The 19247-nt window shown below is 44.6% G+C and overlaps 1 protein-coding gene across 3 annotated transcripts in view; it reads right to left on the reverse strand.

Annotated features, from left to right (window-relative positions):
• Positions 1 to 19247, reverse strand: part of Mamo (zinc finger protein 628-like) — a 207230-nt gene that overhangs the window by 67706 nt on the left and 120277 nt on the right. Inside the window, exon 1 of one of the 3 annotated variants that reach the window (XM_070662589.1) lies at positions 6522 to 7229. The exons of the other annotated variants lie outside the window; for them this stretch is intronic. The gene's annotated coding sequence lies outside the window, so the exon portion shown is untranslated. Of the gene's footprint in view, positions 1 to 6521; positions 7230 to 19247 lie in introns of those variants that run through there. 3 annotated transcript variants of the gene reach the window in all.

Consider the following 19247-nt stretch of genomic DNA (forward strand, 5'->3'; position numbering starts at 1 on the left):
GCGTACAAAAAAAAGAAATAGTGTCGAACGCAGTCTAACGCAGAATATCGACGTTATATACCGAAGAACAGATATAGCGTTTTCTGTGGCTAGCAAACGTAACCCTAGGTGGTAAAGGCAAGGGATGAGAGAACGGGGGAAAAATCAGTCTTCGGCAATCCGGCCGGCGCGGTATATAATACATGCGATACATGTGAAACTCGACGCACACGACACTAAAGTCGCGTTCGTTAACTGCCGTCGCCACAGCAAACGTTATATCTGCTGTTCAGTGTACGTTGTCGTTTCTAGCCTTAACCCGCTCGAGCCAGTTCTTGAACCGACACCGAATCGCGCACTTGAACGGATACAATTATGCAGCTATTGGAGTATGAAAATAGTTTCTCCGTTGTCGGTCCTCATGCGGAGCACCTTGAATAATTTGACGCACGACAAGAGTCCTAGTTTCGCGAGAGCGGCGCGAATACATTTTTTATGGCCTCATTGAGGTGACAAACACGAAAATTCACAAACGATTATCGCGCAAACCGTAATTAGCCTATTAAAATAAAATTCAAGCAGATTTCGACCGCTTCATTTAACCTAATTGTTATAATTCACGATGCTACCTGATATTTTTTTAAGTCTATTAATTATAAAGCAGGAGTAAGACGTTTTATTCACTTTTCTCCGTGAAAATTAAAATCATTTATAAATTCATTCTAATAGTTTTTCGTTTAAATAGTTAATGCTGCTAGGAAGCTGATATTTTTTTTCTCGTATAAATTTTTCTTCGTAGACAAACACTATAATATATTGTATCAATGGCGCATAAAAAAAAAAACTTTTATTCGAACGATCAAAATAACAAAGAATCGGCTCTTTTTTGTTTATTCGATACGAGGTAGTACCGTTACCGTGTGTAACGAGCGGAAATCGGACGAGGACTCAAAGGATTTCATAGAAAACGCGAGAGTGATTCGAGAGGAAGCAACGGTTGCAGGCGGCATCGCTAAAGACCGTCCAGTTTTTACCGCGTTTTAAAACACAAAAATAGCGTTACGTTGACCTGCACGCAGGATGCCCGACCGCCACGTAGCCTTTTTGTTCGGTTGATAATTATCATCGTCTTAGGTATACCAAAGAAGGCTACAGGCTTGTCAGTGAAGCGGAATCTTTGCCTGTGGCTGCTACGGCCGAAGGTGCCGTAAAGAAAAAGAAAGGATCAAAAGAGACACGCTGTTTAAACATAAAACGGTTAATTTTGAAGCTTTGAATTAGAAGGTTTATCGAAAACGGGGGGAGTCTCTCGAGATCTCTCCGGTGACGATAAATTAAAATCACGTTTGATGATCTTACGTCAAAGTGCAGATGTTACAAAATAAACACGTCAAATTATTAATTAACGCTAAATTAATACACGTACCAAGTAATCAGATACTTAAATAAGACACTTCTATCCGCGTTTTATTTTACGTAGACAGTAACTAATGCATAGGACAATATCTATACTGAATAATATCGAGCTCGCTAGCTCCTTTCGCGTACTTAATCGTTCTCGATGGCTACTCTATCAACTGACGCGGAATAATGTTTCTAAATCCGCTCGATTGAGCTCGGCATCGCGATCGCGTAAAAACAGAAGATCCCTTTCGCCCTCTGTCTTCGACCGGAAGTCATTTCCCGCGTCGAAGGTTCGACCGTCGCGTCGACGCGACGGACGTTTTTCCGCGGATACGTGCCGACTCTTTCCGGAACTATGTATACGGCGGCGTCGATCGCAGAACGAGTCGCGGACAAAGCCGTGCCTATTTCGGTGATTTTTCGAAATAGGCGAATCGCGTGCGTTCACCAAAACGAGCTGGGAATCTCTCGTCGAGCTCGGCCGTGGTCGGAAAGACAGCTATGATATGGGGTTGTGGATAATAGCACGGATCGAATCGGGAGATTGCAGTTCCTGCGTTCGCGACAATGCGCCCGAGGACACAAAATGTCTCACGGACGATTTGACGGTGGCATTGTGATGCGAATTAGTTCGCGACGACGAGTTGAAACGGACCGAGGATTTTTGGAGAAGAAAAATTCTCGAAAGACCCGCCCTTAATTTTCGAGAAAACAAAACTGTAATATTCCGTCTACTTTAAGGATTATTTTTCCGCGAACACGCCGATGTCTTTGATGATCGGTAAAGTAAAAAAAAATCTACTCGTTACAAAGGTATGCTAAATATATATCACAGGTAAAGAAGCAAACGCTGTTACTAAAATAAATTTTTATTTCGACTCTAAATATTGCTGCTTACGCGCACCGCAAAATAATCCACCTAATGTTACATGAATATTTTTTATGTGTCTTTAAAGAGAAAGTTTTTTTGAGGACTGCATGGTTCTGAAATGTTCATATGTTAATGTATAACTCTTTCTGCTCCCACTTTTTTTTTAGCGGAATTGTAGAAGCTCTGAAGCTGTGTACTAAAAAAGAGAGTAATAAGCGCTGGTGGGCCAGTCTTTGTATGCAGGGTGTTAATTTTCAGTCGCGCATTTCCAAGGTCGCACATTTGGCAAAAAGAAAAAAAAGAGAGAGAGAAAGAAAAAGAGAGAAAGAGAGAGAGAGAGAGAGAAAGAGAGCTAATTCCCGTACGATGTTTTCATGAAACGAAGCAAAAGTGCTTTCTTTCTGTATGAATAGCTTGTGTACCGTGAAATGGACGAGATGTACAAATGCATACATTTTCTGCGAGAACGCACGTCGCTGCACGCTGCGCGGAATCCCGCACGCAACATTAGCTATTCGAACGCGGTTCTAAGTTTCGTCTTTAAAGTCCGGGCCTCTATCGTTAGGAGGCCCGGCTGGCTTGCCTAGCGATCGTGTCTAACTTGCAGACTGTCCTTAAACGCAGTCTGATCGTTCCGCCTCGGGCGAAAAACTGTAAACTCTGCCGACACGAAAATCTCTAAACTTTAAATAACATATCGCGCAAAATTATTATAATGAACACACGTCTGTGAGCTTCTTACGCGGACATATAAAACATACGACATTTAAAACAATGTATATGTGTAGAAACAGGTTAAAGTCGGACGCGATTTTTTTTTTATACCATCGTAAAACTTGAAATATCAGGTTTGGATTAAAAATATTTGAAACAAAACGAAAACAGGCAGTAATTATTGAGATAATCGAAAAAATTTAAACAATCAACTATGTTTTTTTTTAAATTTAATTTTAAGTTTATTAATATCAAATAAAAAAATAATGAGAATAGTTTTGTTGAGCGGGCAATTTTTGTATTATAACGAAATTAAATTTTATAAAGCACATAATACGAATGTGATCAAATTTACAAAAAAAAAACAAAAAAAAACGTTACTTTAACACGGCTAAGATAAATGGAGAAAGAGAAAAAAAAGAAAGATTATCTTACACAAGATCAATTTATAATACACATTCGCAGTTAGATATTAAATCGTACTGTTCGCCTTCTCAATGCGTTGAGAGCGGGAATAGATAAAAATTTTTCATAGATAATAAAAAATTCTTGCAAATAAGCAAAGGGAGAAAAAGAGAAGAAAAGAAAAAAGAGAGAGAGAGAGGAGAGCGTGCATTCTCGCGTGACTCCGTGCACGCTCGATTAAACGTGCATTCACGATCGATCAAAGGTCGATCGAAGTCGACCACGAACTGAAAACAGTAGTCACGAGAAAAGCATGGGGAGATCGGGAACTATTTGCTCGCCTCTGTAAATATCTGCCTGCGGAACGACTTTGGCAGCCTCCGTTGTACGTACACATCGACGGCTTGTACGTCACATGTATACACGGTGTACCGTGAATTACGTACTTCTCGTACATAGCGAAAGTTAGCTTAAAGAATAACGGTGGACTTGGCGCAAAATTTCAACAGCTAGTTCACGGTGACGTCCCGACAAATTGAAGACACGAAACGCAATTCGTATCAAGACGAAAGCTTAATACATCTTCGCTAAAGTTTAAATACGCGAACTAATATGATAAAATAAAAAAGGAATTTTTTTTAACATTTTTTTTTTTTTAATCAAGAGCAATGATAAAATTTGAATCTTGTGATTAAAAGATAATAAAAAAAAATTTGTACAGTTATTTAGATAATGAGATTTTATATTTAGTTTATTCTATAATGAAAACTGATTAGATATTATTTTTAATCGCTCAAGAATGACGACGAATGTAATATAACAGAGGCATGTCGAAGAAAGAGACGCGTGACTATCGCATACACTGTGTATGCACGCGGCTCGGCGAGCTTGATTTTTCCGCGGAGGAATGCCGGTTGCATCTTGCCAATTTTCAGAGATTATCGCGCCCGAAGACCGTGCGAACCTCGGCTCCGGACAAACTTAGGAAAATTGTTGATGCACGATTTTACTGATTATCAGAGAGCATCGATGACATTTAAGTATCAATGAATTATTGAATAAACACACGTGAGACAACTCGAAATTCTCACCGCTAAAATTATTAAACATTTACGTATTTTTCTTTTTTTTTTTAATAATCGAGAGTACGTAAGCAATAATAACCATTATCGGAAATAATAAGTTACGTTAAAATTTTGATATTTAATTATCATTCCGGACATGTTGATTAATTTATTAAAATTCTCTTCAATTATAATTCTATGACTCAAAATTAATTACGTATGTGGCAAGTAATAACCGCGATATTAAAAAAAAATGTAGAGGCATTACAAGTGTGATTATTATAACAAGAGGAGCAGCGCGACATTCGCTGCGAGTGATTGCGTTCTCATAGAGTTTAATTAAAAGTAATTAATTAGCATGCGGTGTTTTAAAATCTTTTTGCGAGCGAGTTCTTTGGCCGGCGGTGTTACAATCGGCGATACAGAGATAACATCGTGCGGTCGAGAACAAACGCGGTTACTCATTTTCGCCGCCGAAGAGAAAAGTGTAAAGAACGCGTTTATTCCTCCCTCCCTCTCACTTTCCAACAGAAATGAAAACGAGAGAAGCGGTTTTGCTGGCGCGCGCGGACTTCCGGCGACGTTGAATGCCGCGGAAAAGCGAGGGCGAAGAGGAGAATCGACGAATCTCGATGCGTCGGTCGTAATACCGACAATCCCGTGGGAACGTTTAACGCGTTCGAAAATGACCCCTCGGGGATAGACGGGAGGAAGGGCCGAGATGGCGGACGGAGAACACAAAGGGTTAGAGAGCCGACGAGAGCGATAAAAAATTTATTCGACGATCCGTTGGCGCCGCGCCGCCGCGTCGTTGGCGTCGCGAGCCGAGAAAAACGAAGACAAGGTGAAACGGGGGTGAAGGCGGAGGAGAGGTGAAGATCAAAGTAGCAATACATCGCGAAGAGGGAGCCGGACGTAGGATGTCGGGTACGCGGGAGGGCAGCGGAGGTGAAAATAGTAATTGCCGGATTATCGAGAATTATCTGTCGCCGGCGTAGCTCGGCGCTCTCAAGCTGTAACCACGTTTTTCGATTTGAATTTTATTTCTGAATCGGCCCGGATCTCCGAAAGCCGAAAGAGAGGAAACTCCGACTGGTACGCGAGAAAGAGTAATCATCGCCAGGGATAATCGAGATCGCAGCGCGCGGTAATATATTACGTAAATGTTTTGTGAGATTGAAATAATTGATTGATCCCGGACTCTCGATGATAAAATTTGTAAGAGATAAATAAATTGCGCGTCGAGAGTCAAACCCTCAGGGCTTTAATTATTTAGCGCTTGTTAATTTTATAAAATTTGTTGCATGCAATATCGCGCGTACGTTTTATTGCAACGCTACAATAACGGCGATAAATTTTTTTTACATAAAAATATAATTTAAAAGAAATAATTATTTCGTCGGAATTCCCGTAAAACAGTTGATTCTGGAAGATCACCTATTTCTTTTTTTTACTTTTTCCTTTCAATCTAATATTTTTTTATTTAAATTTAATTTAATTTATATTATTATTTTCTGTAATCAGCGACATAGTTAATCTATTATAACTCGGTTTCTCGTTTATTTATGTATAACATTACTCAATAGTGTTACGAGATGTATGTGAAATTAGTAATTATAACGACTTTGCATCATCGATTCCGATCAAAGAGGTAAATTGCTGACAGAATAACGTCAGCTTATTAAATCTAAAATAATTCGGCGTACAGTTAAATTAAGAACGCAGCTAGAAAGAAAAAAAAAAAACTACACCTGCAAATTAATTTTATTCAGAAATCAAAAAGTTTATTTTTGCAACTTTTCGCAAAATCCAAATATACATATATCCCACCCAAAATAAATTCTCGCATTAGGATCTTTTTATAACTCACTGACTTTCAGATACGTTTGCGTCCTACATTTCAATCCCTGATTGCTATGAAATGAACGAAAATGAACGGAAAGATCGAAATAATTCTCCTTTTTTGACGATAAACGGCAGAAAATATCTCGGCGATATTAGTGCGACGGAATATCACGCGGTGGCATCAGGTCGATCAGGCAAACGTGGTATAAATGTAATTAACTATAAAAAAATTGACTTACTGGTCGACGTCTTGCCGTCGCAGTCGCTACCGAAATCTATTCCTTTCCGCTCGCAGTCGCCACGGACTATCTGCTCCCTTCCACCAGCAGTCGCGAATATCTCTCCTTGTGTTTTTTTGACGGTCGCTGCAAATATCTCCGTGGACGTGTCGCAGTATTCTTGATCACACACGTTCACTCACACAACTGCCCAATACGCACACACGAGTGTACACACTTATGGTACGCGTCGGATCAAAAACGCAGTTTCCGAGGAAAATTGATCGGAGTATTCGACCGCGATTCCGAAGAGGGGCAAAGACGTTCGCATAACGTGATTTATTCTCCGACAAAAATTCGCCCGAGTTCCATAATTTGCCATATGTAATGGCGACCGACCAAGCGGATCGTCCTGTTGCTAACATACAAGATCGTGACTCCCGAGGCACGCAGACCGCGACCGCCTGAGACGTTCTCGCCTTCGAAACAATCGCCGGTTGCTGGATTCGATACCTCCGACGTATTTTCGCACACGAATTTCACATTCGACGGGTTAAAAGACGCGAGAATTGCACAGCGACCGCGACACCGTACCGGACCTCCAAGCTATGCAGTAGAACTGAACACAGCCGATAGAAATTAGGCGAAGCGTGGGCGGGGAGAGGGGGGTGACAAGCGTTCGTCAATCACCTCATTGCGTGCGCGTCGCAAAAAAACAAATCACAGTTCATGGAAAAGGAGAACGCGTCGAACGATAACACGAGACATGCATACGCCCAACTGACCGTCTTCTATTCATCTCAAATAAAATATCGGTGTGACGCCTGAATTTGTTGTTGATCGATTCAATTGTTGCAACTTATTGTTCTTACTTAATATATGCTCAGACAAAGACGGTCTTCGCGATTTCTCTTCCCCTCACCGCGTCACCACCAGCGATCGTATGCGGACTACGTCGCCACCGTTCGGCAATGGTTAGGTAGTTACTAGACCCTAGGGCGCCGACCAATCACAGCGCTCCCTCGATCGCCTAGTCGTGCGCCGACGAATCAGCGCTCTCTCAATCGCCTGACCGCGCGCTTGCAAAAGGCCTACGTAACTAACAGTCTACTGTGGTCAAAAGGAAACGCTAGCCATGTGGAGAGCATCGGAATCGAGACGAGGATGTTGAAACATCCTCATGTACTTATGTCTCGCCTCGCCCTAGGGGCCCTATGTACCGCAGTATCTTGCACAGGACTTCGCAGTTGTCCATCCACTAACATTCGACCGAGCAAAGAAAGGTAAAAAAACGTCTCGTTCTTTATTTCCTTATAATAGCTCCGCGTTCTTGTAATCGAGCGACAATACGTGAGCATCGAAATTACAGCCTTCGCGATTGAAATCTTATAGAAACTAAAATTCTAGATCAAATCTGAGAGCATGAGATCTGCACCTCGCTTGTTTTCTTCGTCGCGACCAGAATTTTTATCCTGTTTCGAGTAAATAATTTTTGAGAAACTCGAGGAAGATAAAATGCACGGGAAATTCATATCGCCTACCTGTCTCGTTCGTTTCTTAGCGGAATTTCTCGGTGTCGTTCATTTCGTCGACGAGAATTGACCGAAGAATCAAAAGGAGGCTCTTGGGATTTTGCTTTACGTCGTAACCAGCTTCTCATGTCGAGATCGAGGACGACTCGAGTGAAGACCCGATGAAAGTAAGCAACGCCACGAAATAAAAAAGAATTAAACATAATTATTTAAAATTAGACGACGCGGGGGAGAGGCGATGAGCAGGCATGCATTCGTCAAACATTTTCGGCGCGGTCCGGCGTTCCGATGAACACGAGTCGTATTACATGAAAACGAGTAAACTCACGGAATTTCTCGAAAAATCAGTTATATATGTATGTACGCGGCCGGCTCGGAATAACAGTTTTAATGTATTCAAACTGGATTAATTCATTTTTGCATAATGCTAAAACACCCCGTATGAATTTCGCGTCGCGATCGTGCGAGAGCGGCGTATCGGCCGCGTTGAAATTAGTCGCGAATTACGTAGCCGCTCGCGTCGTCAAGCCGAAAAATAATTTTCAAGCTGCGTGTTATTTTGCAGGGAGAATTCGAGAGGCCGAATTTTCGAGGCTCCCAAAGGTCGGAGCAGCTCGCGAGCTGTTGCTCGTTGTTAATAGTTTAAACTCATCGAAGAATCGGACCTCGGAAAGCTCTCGGTCATCCCCACCACTGCCCAATTTTTTTACCAACGCTACGGCCAGTATTAACGTGTCTTCAGGACTGAGCGTATCTCGCTCTTCGCGTTTACTAACATATCAGCGGTGAATTTTTACTGGCAAACAATACGAACGAGCGGAGGATGTCGGGGATCGAGCCGTCGTGTATTTGTGTATCGCGGCTAAGATTTCTGTTTCGCGTTGATGATTATCGTTTCGCAAGTCGCGTATTTAAAAGTAAACGTTGAAGGGCTTCGAATATGATTTACAAGAGGGGTCACTTTTGTCGCGGAGTGTCCTAATAAAAATGGTCACAGTAGCCTCGAATCGGGTTCGCGAAAGCGTCGCCCCCTCGCCCCGCTCGAGTGACACTTCAGTTGGGTCACATCAACGGATCGGAATCGCGTCGCGTCTATCGCTCCGCGTTTCGAAGATTGCTTTGTCGATTGAGAGGAAGTTTCGCGTATAAATTTGAGACGCGCGTAGCAAATAGCACGGCGGGCGACCGTTTCGGCGTGTCCGCGGGCCGGCCGCGGCTCGTGCAATCGCGATCGAAGTGTTTCTCACGTACTGACTGAAGTCGACCGTTGGAGCGAATGCCGTTGCAAATAGCCAGACCAAGAAGCCGTTGTCGTTCCGTGTAACCGGACTACGTCAGAAGTCGAGCGAGCTCGCTCGGCTCGTCGAGGTGATACACGTCAAACGATCGTCGTCGTGACGGATTCGCGAGATTCGCTATAGCGTTGGATCAGCGGGCGGCCGCGTTTGCATTGAAAACTATCTCGCGTCCGGAAATTCGTGCGGCGTATTCGCGGTGAGAAGTTTGACGAGTGCACCATCTCCTTGTGTACTTCGAACTTTGTTAGGTGCAGGAAATCTCTGTTGTGGAGTGTTAGTGAATTAGAGAAAGACTCACAGTGCGCGAGTGCTTGTGTAATCAAGATATCGTATTATCATTCGCGAGAAAGCAGCAACGAGCGAGGAACGGGCAGCAAAAAGCAGCGAGCAGTAAGGAGCAGCAAAGGAACGACACAGAGCAGCGCCGAGCAGCGGCGAGCAGCGGCGAGCAGCGGCGAGCAGCGGCGAGCAGCGGCAAGCAGCGGTGAGCACCGGCGAAGGGGAAAGAGGCACGGCACGGACAGCGCGAAATGAAAAGGACGGCGCATCGACCGGTGAGCGAATTTCGATTATTCCACTCTCATTTTTCCCGATTTATCTCTTAATCGCTTTAACGATTATTGAAACAATCAAAAAATCAGATTGTTTCGTAATCAACAATTTTAATCATATATCCGACACCCATTTTATCTCCCTCGTGCATCGCACATTTATTAGCCGCGATTACTGGTTGCTCGCGATCCAGGCGCTATAATTACTAACCCGATTGCCCGGTGATCGCTCTCAATAAGTCAGTTACAATTAACTCGATTTCTAATTACGCCGCGACGAGATCGCGTATTCTCAGCGCGATCCTCCGCGGAAGCTCGGCAGACGGCGAGTATCGCGTACGCCGTATATATCCGTCTGTTCCGCGTGATTTGACTGAATTTATTACGTGCCCACGGTGTTACGCGTTAGGTAGGCGCCGCGCCGCGGCGCGCCTGGAAGACTCGCGGGGAAATTAATGCACTTTTATAGCTCAAATTCCATCGCCGCGCGAACAAAGAACGTTAAATGTACTCGCGCGGCCGATACGAGCGCGCAAGCAGATTTGCATATTTACGATATATTTATATTCGCGCACGCGAGAGGTGTTAGGCTATCGAGCGGCCCGTTATCCGCGAGGCGGACGATCGGCGAACGCGGACGCGGGAGCGGAATTGCGCGCCGCGGTAAAAATCAGAAGCGCGATTTATGCTGCGACGACCGCTAAATGCCTCCGGCGAGAGACCGAACGATACGATTGCGCAACGGCCGGTGCTCCTCGGCGCTCTTACGCAACCGCAAAAAAAAAAAAAAAGAAAAAAATTATGCAACGCACCGGCGAAAAGTCTGCGAAGACGCACCTCGCGCACCGCGATTGTTGTGGAGGGAACAGCACGTTCGAATCAATCCTACGTGATCTCGCTTGTTTGCATATCGAGGCGGCGTGGAACTCGAATTGCCGAGCCCGCGGAATCTCTCGGTAAAGTTAGAAACATCCGAGGTGGAAGTATAAATTATATCACTCGACGAATTTTAATATCTTCGTCGTGGAGCGCGCGGTGTGAATCGGTGCTCCCCTTCGAGCTTTTATAACATCCTAATAAATCAGCGGGCGCGAAAATTATTTGCATGAGAATAAACCGCGGTAAGTCGGAACGTTTTCTGAATCACGTTCTCCCGTAATAGCTCGTGATCGTTTCGTTAACTTCTGCCTAGCCTTGGATTTCAACTACGCGTCTCACGCGTCGTCTCGAAGACGCAATTTAATTCGCGCACCTCGGCCCGGCTTCCTCGTTCCTTTTTCCCTTCCGTCCCGCGCCTCCGCGCAGCGTCGATGATCATAATTAGGCACGACTAATACGGCCTGCGACTCTTCGGCTAAGTCCGAGACCGTCGGCAGAGCGCTGAGGCCCGTGCGATTGCATTACGGCATTACCGCGGTGTATATGTGCAGGCTCACTTCGCTAATCTTGCGTAGGCACGCATGTTGCTCGTGCTTGTCGGAAACGCGACATCGTCGACGTCGCTCGTCACGGAACAAGAAGGCCTTACGTGGCTGCATGCGAGCGCACGTGCGCGCGCGGGTACACACACGCGAACGGGAGAAACGCACGTACGTGACACGTACGCGTGCACGCCGATGACGTGCGCGAGGCGTAAGCCGCACGACGCCGGAGCTGTATCGTATCTCGAATTAAAGCCGCTAAAGTGCACCGGGCGGTATTTTGCAAAAAGCACGATTCGCGTCGGGAGCGAGATAGACGCCGCCAAATTTCGACGATTTCCGCGAAGGAAGACGTCGGCCGACGCGATTTTCCGGGCGTCAACGATTAGCCATTTTTCTACACGACGTGCAACACGCTTGACATATCACGAGTACTGTAGATTACCATCGATTGCGTTTGTACGTGACGCCAGCGACTTTGTACGCGCTTTACCGTATAAGGTGATATTAGGTCCATTTTTCTTCCAGCTACACGCCTTTCAGGCGCTTTTTTTTTCCTCTCCTTCTCTCTCCCTCCGTCTATTTTGCTTTCCAAAGCGGGCGGCACGCTGATTACGGCGATTTGAATAAAGTTTCGGGTCGTTTATTGCAAGCTGGGATTCTGAGACTTTTCGCGAGCGAGATCTATTTCTCATATTATCGCGAGAGACGAAAAAAGGTCGTTTAAAAAAAAAGGAAAAAAAAAAAAATTGAAATAATAGTCGAATTGAGATTAACGCAGCTAACAGCTAATCTGTTCGAATGATACGCTTCTTCGTTCGAATTGTGAGAACGATTTGGAGCGGAAGCTGATCGGTTGACTTTGTTACGCTGATGTAGTAACGAGGTATTCGTTGTGCGTAAGCGCGTTTACATAGCCTGCGAGACAGCGGAAAGACAGTCGGGAGTAGCTGACTAGGCCATTGTTACGGCCGTAATCGTGATTAGCATTTAATCCCGTTTTCAGTAGGCGTACGAGGGGAGGGCCGGGCGAGGGGAAACGAACGGGGAGGGGAAAGAGGCGAATTCCGCGATTGTGCCCCGGAGTTTTCCGCGGTAGCACCGTGAGAGAGGCAGCTGCGGAAGCTGCGGGAATGCGCATCCGTGGAATATAACGTCCGCCGTTGGTATTTTGAGTCTTGCCTCCAGGCACTTTCGGCGGTTTAATCGTACAATTTTCGAATATCTCGGTAGACGTTACAGCTCGCCGTTGGCTATCGCCCGGCTAGCTCGCTATATTGTTACGCACGCCGTCTTTCGATGCGCCGAACGCGGTTAAGTCGTAAAAAGAAAGTAACGATGCACGTTAGTCCGATACGAAGATACATCCGCTTTAAATGGTATTTACCCGCCGAGAAAAAGTTTCGTTTTTTTTCTTTTTCTTTTTTTTTTTTTTCTTTTTTCTTTTTCACATTCCCTCTTTTTTACAACCCGCAAATGGACAATTACGTTGATACGAAAATGTATTAAACTCGAGAGAAGTACCTTTCTGAGATTAAGTTTGAAACGTCGGGCTTTACTCTGTCGACGCAGTTCATACTTCGTATTATACACCCGTGTCTCATTTATTTTCAAAACTTTGCGAAAATATATTTGTTACGTATTTGTTCGAAACGGCGCGCGACGTATGTGACTTTATACGCGGATTATAATCTTAAACTATAGAGAAGCGCGGTAATCGGTTTAATAAATTAACGAACGAGTGTTTTACCGCGGGTGACATCGCAAAATCTAATAATCGAGATTATTTCATTTATGTAACTAGGTAAAGACGTAAGTGATGAGTTATTTTAAATAACGTTTATTTATCTGGAATTAAACTTTATCGGTATTAGGCCCTGCGTATGCGAATAACTTTAATTACAAAGTTTCTTGGCTGGCGTGCATCGAATTGATAAAAAAATTAAAAAAAAGCATTCGGGCGCAATCAAATCTCCGCCGTGGACACGAGGCCTTTCTGTGTCTGGCGGCATTAATGACGAGGCCACCTCGGCCAGAGATAGAATCTTTGCTACCTCCCGCCCACCTTTAGAAATGTGCGTGACAGCGGCCTGGCTCACGCATGCAGGCACGCACGCACGTCTGCACGCACGCACGAGTCGCACGGCAAGCTTGAAGTTAACGCCGGAAATCCCTCACGCCAGGCATCCTCTTTATAATGTACGGAGTACCGGCACGGTCGCGTTTGATCCTTCCGCGCGGAGGAGCGGTCTCGCGCGATTTATTTAGAATTCGCGATGAAAATAAAAGCGCGCGCGCCCGCGCGCGCATATCATTTGTCGTAATTGAAGTGGCGGTTATCGCGAACGTGTAACGTAATGTATCGCGTACACGCACACACGCTCTCGGCTTGGCGTGAGGTATTAATTATATCATGATTCCTATATTCCTCTTGCCTGCAGCTCGCAATTAGAAAACGTTGCGCAAGCTCTGTGCTCGCCACCGATTGCGCAACGCGGAAACACGCAGCGCTCTGCGCGAGGCCAGGCACTAGATCCAGGCGCGAAATGAAAATCGTTCGACGGCATCGAATTTTCGGTGACGACCGCCTCGGCGGTGCCGACGTATTGGCGGAAAATATTAAAGTCGAGATAGTGAAGACCTAGTCTGGCTAAAGCGGTCGATTAAGTTTGATCCGATTTGCGTTCCTCGCGCGACGATCGATCGATCGGGTTTGCTCGCCCAGTCCATTAGCGCGGACTTAATCTGCTATTCAATTTTCTGACGATAATATAAAAATGCTATAGAGGCAGATAGATAGATGAGTTTAATTATTATCTCGGGACAGATATCCCGCAGGCATACGCGATGAAGCATTATCAAAGATGGCATAATGACACTGGTGTCTAGAATTAGTGTAAACAGCGCGCTTCCTCAGTAATTTTAAAATACTATATCTTGATTTTCAATTATGATACCGAATACTTTGTAAATTCATGCATATGTATATATACATATTTTTTTTTATTCAATTTTTTTTTATTCATAGCAGATGATTCCTTGATAAGATAATAAAATAATGGCTCGTGGTTTGTACCTTTTTGCACCTCGATCGAGATTATGGCTGTAGCTTATCTTTCGTGGGATTACGAATTTTTTTTCCGCGTGGTCTTTAATCTTTCAAAATCAAGAGAAATAAGCGAACTGCGAGAGTACCGAGTACATTTGTAAGAGCCGCAGCCGAGCAGCAGTGGTCATTAAAACAGGTGACCGTGAAGTAATCACGCGATGTCATCGAACTCTGTGATTATACTGAGATAAACCGACGGATTTCATGCGTCTCGAGAAGGGTACAAATTGACGCGTCTTACCTTATGGCCCGCGATTTTATATTTGAGGAACTAATGACTTCCTTTCACCGAGCAAAATGGTTTTCTCTTTCTCTCGCTCTTTTTTCTCTTTTTTTTCCGCAAGATATGCAATTTTTGAAAATTTAGTTGAACGATCAAAAAGTTAAATCTGGTGCTAACTCATTTTCCTTCCGTAAAACAGAAGAGCTTTCCTAAATAATTACAGTCATATTAAAAGCGTTCGGTTCTTTTATCTTTCGGCCGCGAATAATAAGTGTTTTTAGTTTTATCTCATTCCCGAACATTACGATCATCTTTATAGATTACGAAAGTAGCCCGTGTAATAAATTTGAACATGCTAAAATATTAATCGAAGTACTATTCTGTATTACAAACGCAATGATTTTATTTATAAAAAGTACGCTAGAGAAGACGGTATATACTAGCGATCGAACGCGAGAAAGACGTTCGCTCTGGAGGGCTTGATTTACGTGAGATCAGAGTCATGCGGGCAGCGAATCTCACGGCAGCGGTTGCGGAGGAGCCCGCACCGCCGTCGTGTAAACACGTACCGAGCTTAGGTGTAATGCACACGTCGCCCAGAAACACACGCACCAGTCCGACCGGCTACGTGCTCTCCTCGCAGAACGGTGTGCTCGAGGGAAAATCGCGAGGGAGATTTTACGACGGTCGCTTCTTACGCGCCAACTTTCATCCGGCGCGTCCTATAAAACGCTATCATTCGCGCGCGCATCTCGCACGCATGACGTCGACTCGACGCAACGAACGCCGCGTTTTTGCATCGCCCTCGTGGTTAATTACGGCGTTATTTAATGTCGCGCTTAAATTAAGAGCCGCATTCGTACAGAATGGCGTCCGGTTCCTCACGTCCATCGCCCTTTGCAGCGTACCGCATGGAAATACTCTCGCGCATTAGAAATGCAAATCCAATTGATTATTGATATCTATTCATTAGTAATAAGTAGTTATTGAATATCTCAGGTGATTGCGATACTTAATACAAATCGCTCTTGCTTAACGACAGATTTGATTAAGATTGTATTTATTCGAAGGATATCGATTTATCTATTTCGAAAAAGAAATGGAGAAATTTTATTGTTGCCCAATTGCCGCCGGTTTTCCGCGATGCGTTAATTTATTCTCTCGTTTGGCTCATTTCGTGCCGCCGAAAGCATCGAATACTATATCAGAGAATGAGGATGCGGGAATGTTCGAAGGAGGTCACGCTAATTACGATGGAATTATTCATGCTAAGTAACAGAAGAGATAAAACGGGCCAAGAAAACTATCGTAAATCTTATTTTAAATAGGCAAATATGGATTTCTAATTGTCGGGGGTTTTCAGCAACGATTATTTCTTTACTCGTTTGGCTCACTCCCGTGCCGTGCGAATAACTCTCAGCTTAATTTTTATTATATTGCACATTTTAATTAATATTATTTTCCTGTTTAAACAAAATTTTTATTGCAAGAATAAATTACGATTAAATGTAAAAGAGTTTTCTTTAACGTAAAAAAATCGAAAGTAAATGTCGGGCTTTGCGCTGTCTAACGTTAAATATAAATAAAAATGTAAAATCGATTGCCAAAGTATACGGGATAATCGCGAAAATATTGTTTCCACGAAACTGGAGTTGCGACTTTAATATCGAATATTTTTATTTGCCACTACTTTTCTACGATAATATCAATCCGTAGCTAAAGTAAAGTATCAGCGTCAACAATATCAATATCTGCAGTGAAGTATCAATACTTAAATAGTACTGAAGGTAAGCAAGAGTTCGTGCGTTTCTTTCCCTCGCGTGTCGTGACTGCGATTGCATGCGAACGTATCCCGGTATGCACACACACACATACACGCCCACGCCTACGCATGTACATGTTCGATCAACCGTATTTGCCGCTGAGGCCAGATATACCTAGGGAATCGAGATTTTATAACGTGGAACCGATCGTCGTCATGCTTTTCGAAGACTTTTGAGTTTCTGTAATGTAGAACGTTAATTCAGCCGTCATATAATACGGAACGTCCAAAGAAAAAATTTAAAAAAAAAATTAATAATAATAAAGAAAACAGAAAAAAAAACCTTTTGCACCGAAACCCACAACGTCGCGCGCAATCTAATTATTTCCATCGCAGAAATTATAATCTCGCGGCCGGTCGCGTTATGATCAGCGTAAGTCATCGGTAGGCGTCTCACGTACCGGAAATTACCGCACGCAAAGCGAATCGTACCGCACGGCGCGACGCACATTCGCAGATTGCGTCCAATCGGTCGCGGGTCCAGATTTGTCCCGAGCGAGATTTTTCCGCACGTAAATCTCGCGGCGTGCACAATCCCCGCGCAATTCTGCGGTGTTACGGGCGGCGCGGCGCCACGCAGCAGTCACGCATTATGCCGCATCTTGACCACCCTCGCGACCGTCATTATCCCGAGGATAGAGAAGGAAAGAGAGACGAGTCTCGCGCGGTTACGGACAAGGGCGAGAGCTAGCCCGCCGCCGGGATAATGACAGTCCGACAGACGGACGGTGCTCTGGTGACTGAGAAGCAACGGCGGCGTAGTTATTAAACTTATTCTACGCGGTATATAACTTGGTAGGTGAGCCTAGAGGCGGCCGTAGTACCACGGATGATCGTGATGCTTCGGAATTAGTCAACGAAATAGAAATACCACTGATTACTTGGCGCCGCGGCAACAAAAGCGTTCCGCATTATGTATTTAATTGCGACATCGTGCTTCGGAAGCGCGCGAATAGAAACGTCGATCGACTCGTTTGTAAGGTATCTATGGCCACCGCGCGTATTTACTCGAATATATAGGTTATAAGTCAGAGCCGGGAAATTTACATCGTCGCATTATTGCATCGATACTTTACAAGACGCGAAAGAGGAGATAGCTCGAAGCTCACGATCGGTAAAAGTATCAAGAGTGGCCGACGCGTAGCTTTCGTTGGTGGGTCAATTTCCCGTGAATTAAAATGATCCTTACGAAATTACATATTTAGCTGGCTAATTTTTTAATTGCCGAATGACCGCGGACTCACCGGAGCGGTGACGGAATATATATACTCGGCGTCGGGCTCTCACGATCTCCCGTTCTCTCGCGTAGCGTTTACTCCGGCGAGTAGCCGGGAAAAACTCATGTTATTAAGCCGCGGCAAAAGTCCTACGTCTCTCGTCCTTTTTCCCTCCCTCGGCCGACCGGCCTCCGCCACGTCCACGGCGAAGCTCGCAAGATTAGTTCATTACCCGGCACGGCGTGTCTTCTGTTTTTGCACGTCGTGAAAATAGATTTGTTGCAAGATCGGCGGCGCGCCACCATCGAGATCTTCTTGCATACGCGCGCGGACCGCGTATGTAAAAGTGAATTTACACGCTTTACCCTTAGCGATCACGAGCCGGATGTGTACCGTCCGCGCGGTTAAACCAGCGACTTTCTCCTATTTAATTTTCATTAATTTAATTAATTTATTACGTAGCAAGCATATTCTGGATGCAACGGTGAACGGTTCTAGAGTGCGTTCAACATATTATATTTTTTCTACTCTTTTTTTTTTTTCTTTTTAATCGGTGAAAATTACACGTATGAGATGAGATGTAGAAAATTTTACCTAATAACACTCCGCGGTCGTGCGAAACGAGCAGGGAGGAGAGCGAAATGCTTTTAGGGTGTGTACCGACATCTTTCTCATTATCCATATCTACATTACGGATACGTCCCGCATTTAGCGCGTGCTTTACACGACCGTGTCGATTTCGATTTGGAGGCATGGCACGGCACGGGGTTACACCTCGCTCGTTCGGCACAAATCGACACAAACACGGGGCTATTATGCGCCGACGAAACTGACACCGCTCACCGGGCTCTCTCGGCGTTAAATTGTAACACGGTTATCAGCCGGAACGTTCGACGTGGTCCGCGCGCATTCCCACGGGGTGGATGCCGAGAGGGCGGCAATGCCTGGTGTGGCGGCATTTTTGTTGGCCGCGTATCATTATCGATTCATTTTTATCCACGGCGAGCAGCGACCGCGTGTATACGCGTGCGTATGTGTGAGCGCGAGTGTGTGATCGCGCTCCCGTGTCTACGTTCTGTACGTCGCTCTTTACACGAACAGGAAGTCCGAGGCTATTACACGGTACGGCACGGATAAAGCGGGCCTGGCGCTCTCGCGTATCTCGCCGGCTCTTTAAAGCACATATAATATCGCTGCGCCGTCGCCCGCCGATACAGCGCGCCTACCCGCGATTAGAGCTATTTTTGCGATAATGCGTCTCATAATGGGATTCACAGAGAAGAAAAAAAAAGAGAGAGAACCGGGGAAAGAGACAGAGAGAGAGAGAGAGAGAGAGAGATTCACGATGCTCGACCAGAAATTATACGCGTTCTTATCGAAGTGCCATAACATTGCAATAATTAGTTTAATCGCGTTAATCGGTCCGTAACTCTACGCTGCTCGTGCATGAGAGCCGCGTTATAAATGTATTATTTGATCGAGTTTAGCCGCTTATCAGTCAATATTTGCGTTGTATAATTAGTGAAGGCTTGTAGACTAATCATCGGATTAATTTAAACGTATTGAAAATTGCT

Source organism: Cardiocondyla obscurior, linkage group LG10 (assembly GCF_019399895.1).
Source record: "Cardiocondyla obscurior isolate alpha-2009 linkage group LG10, Cobs3.1, whole genome shotgun sequence".
NCBI lineage: Eukaryota > Metazoa > Arthropoda > Insecta > Hymenoptera > Formicidae > Cardiocondyla > Cardiocondyla obscurior.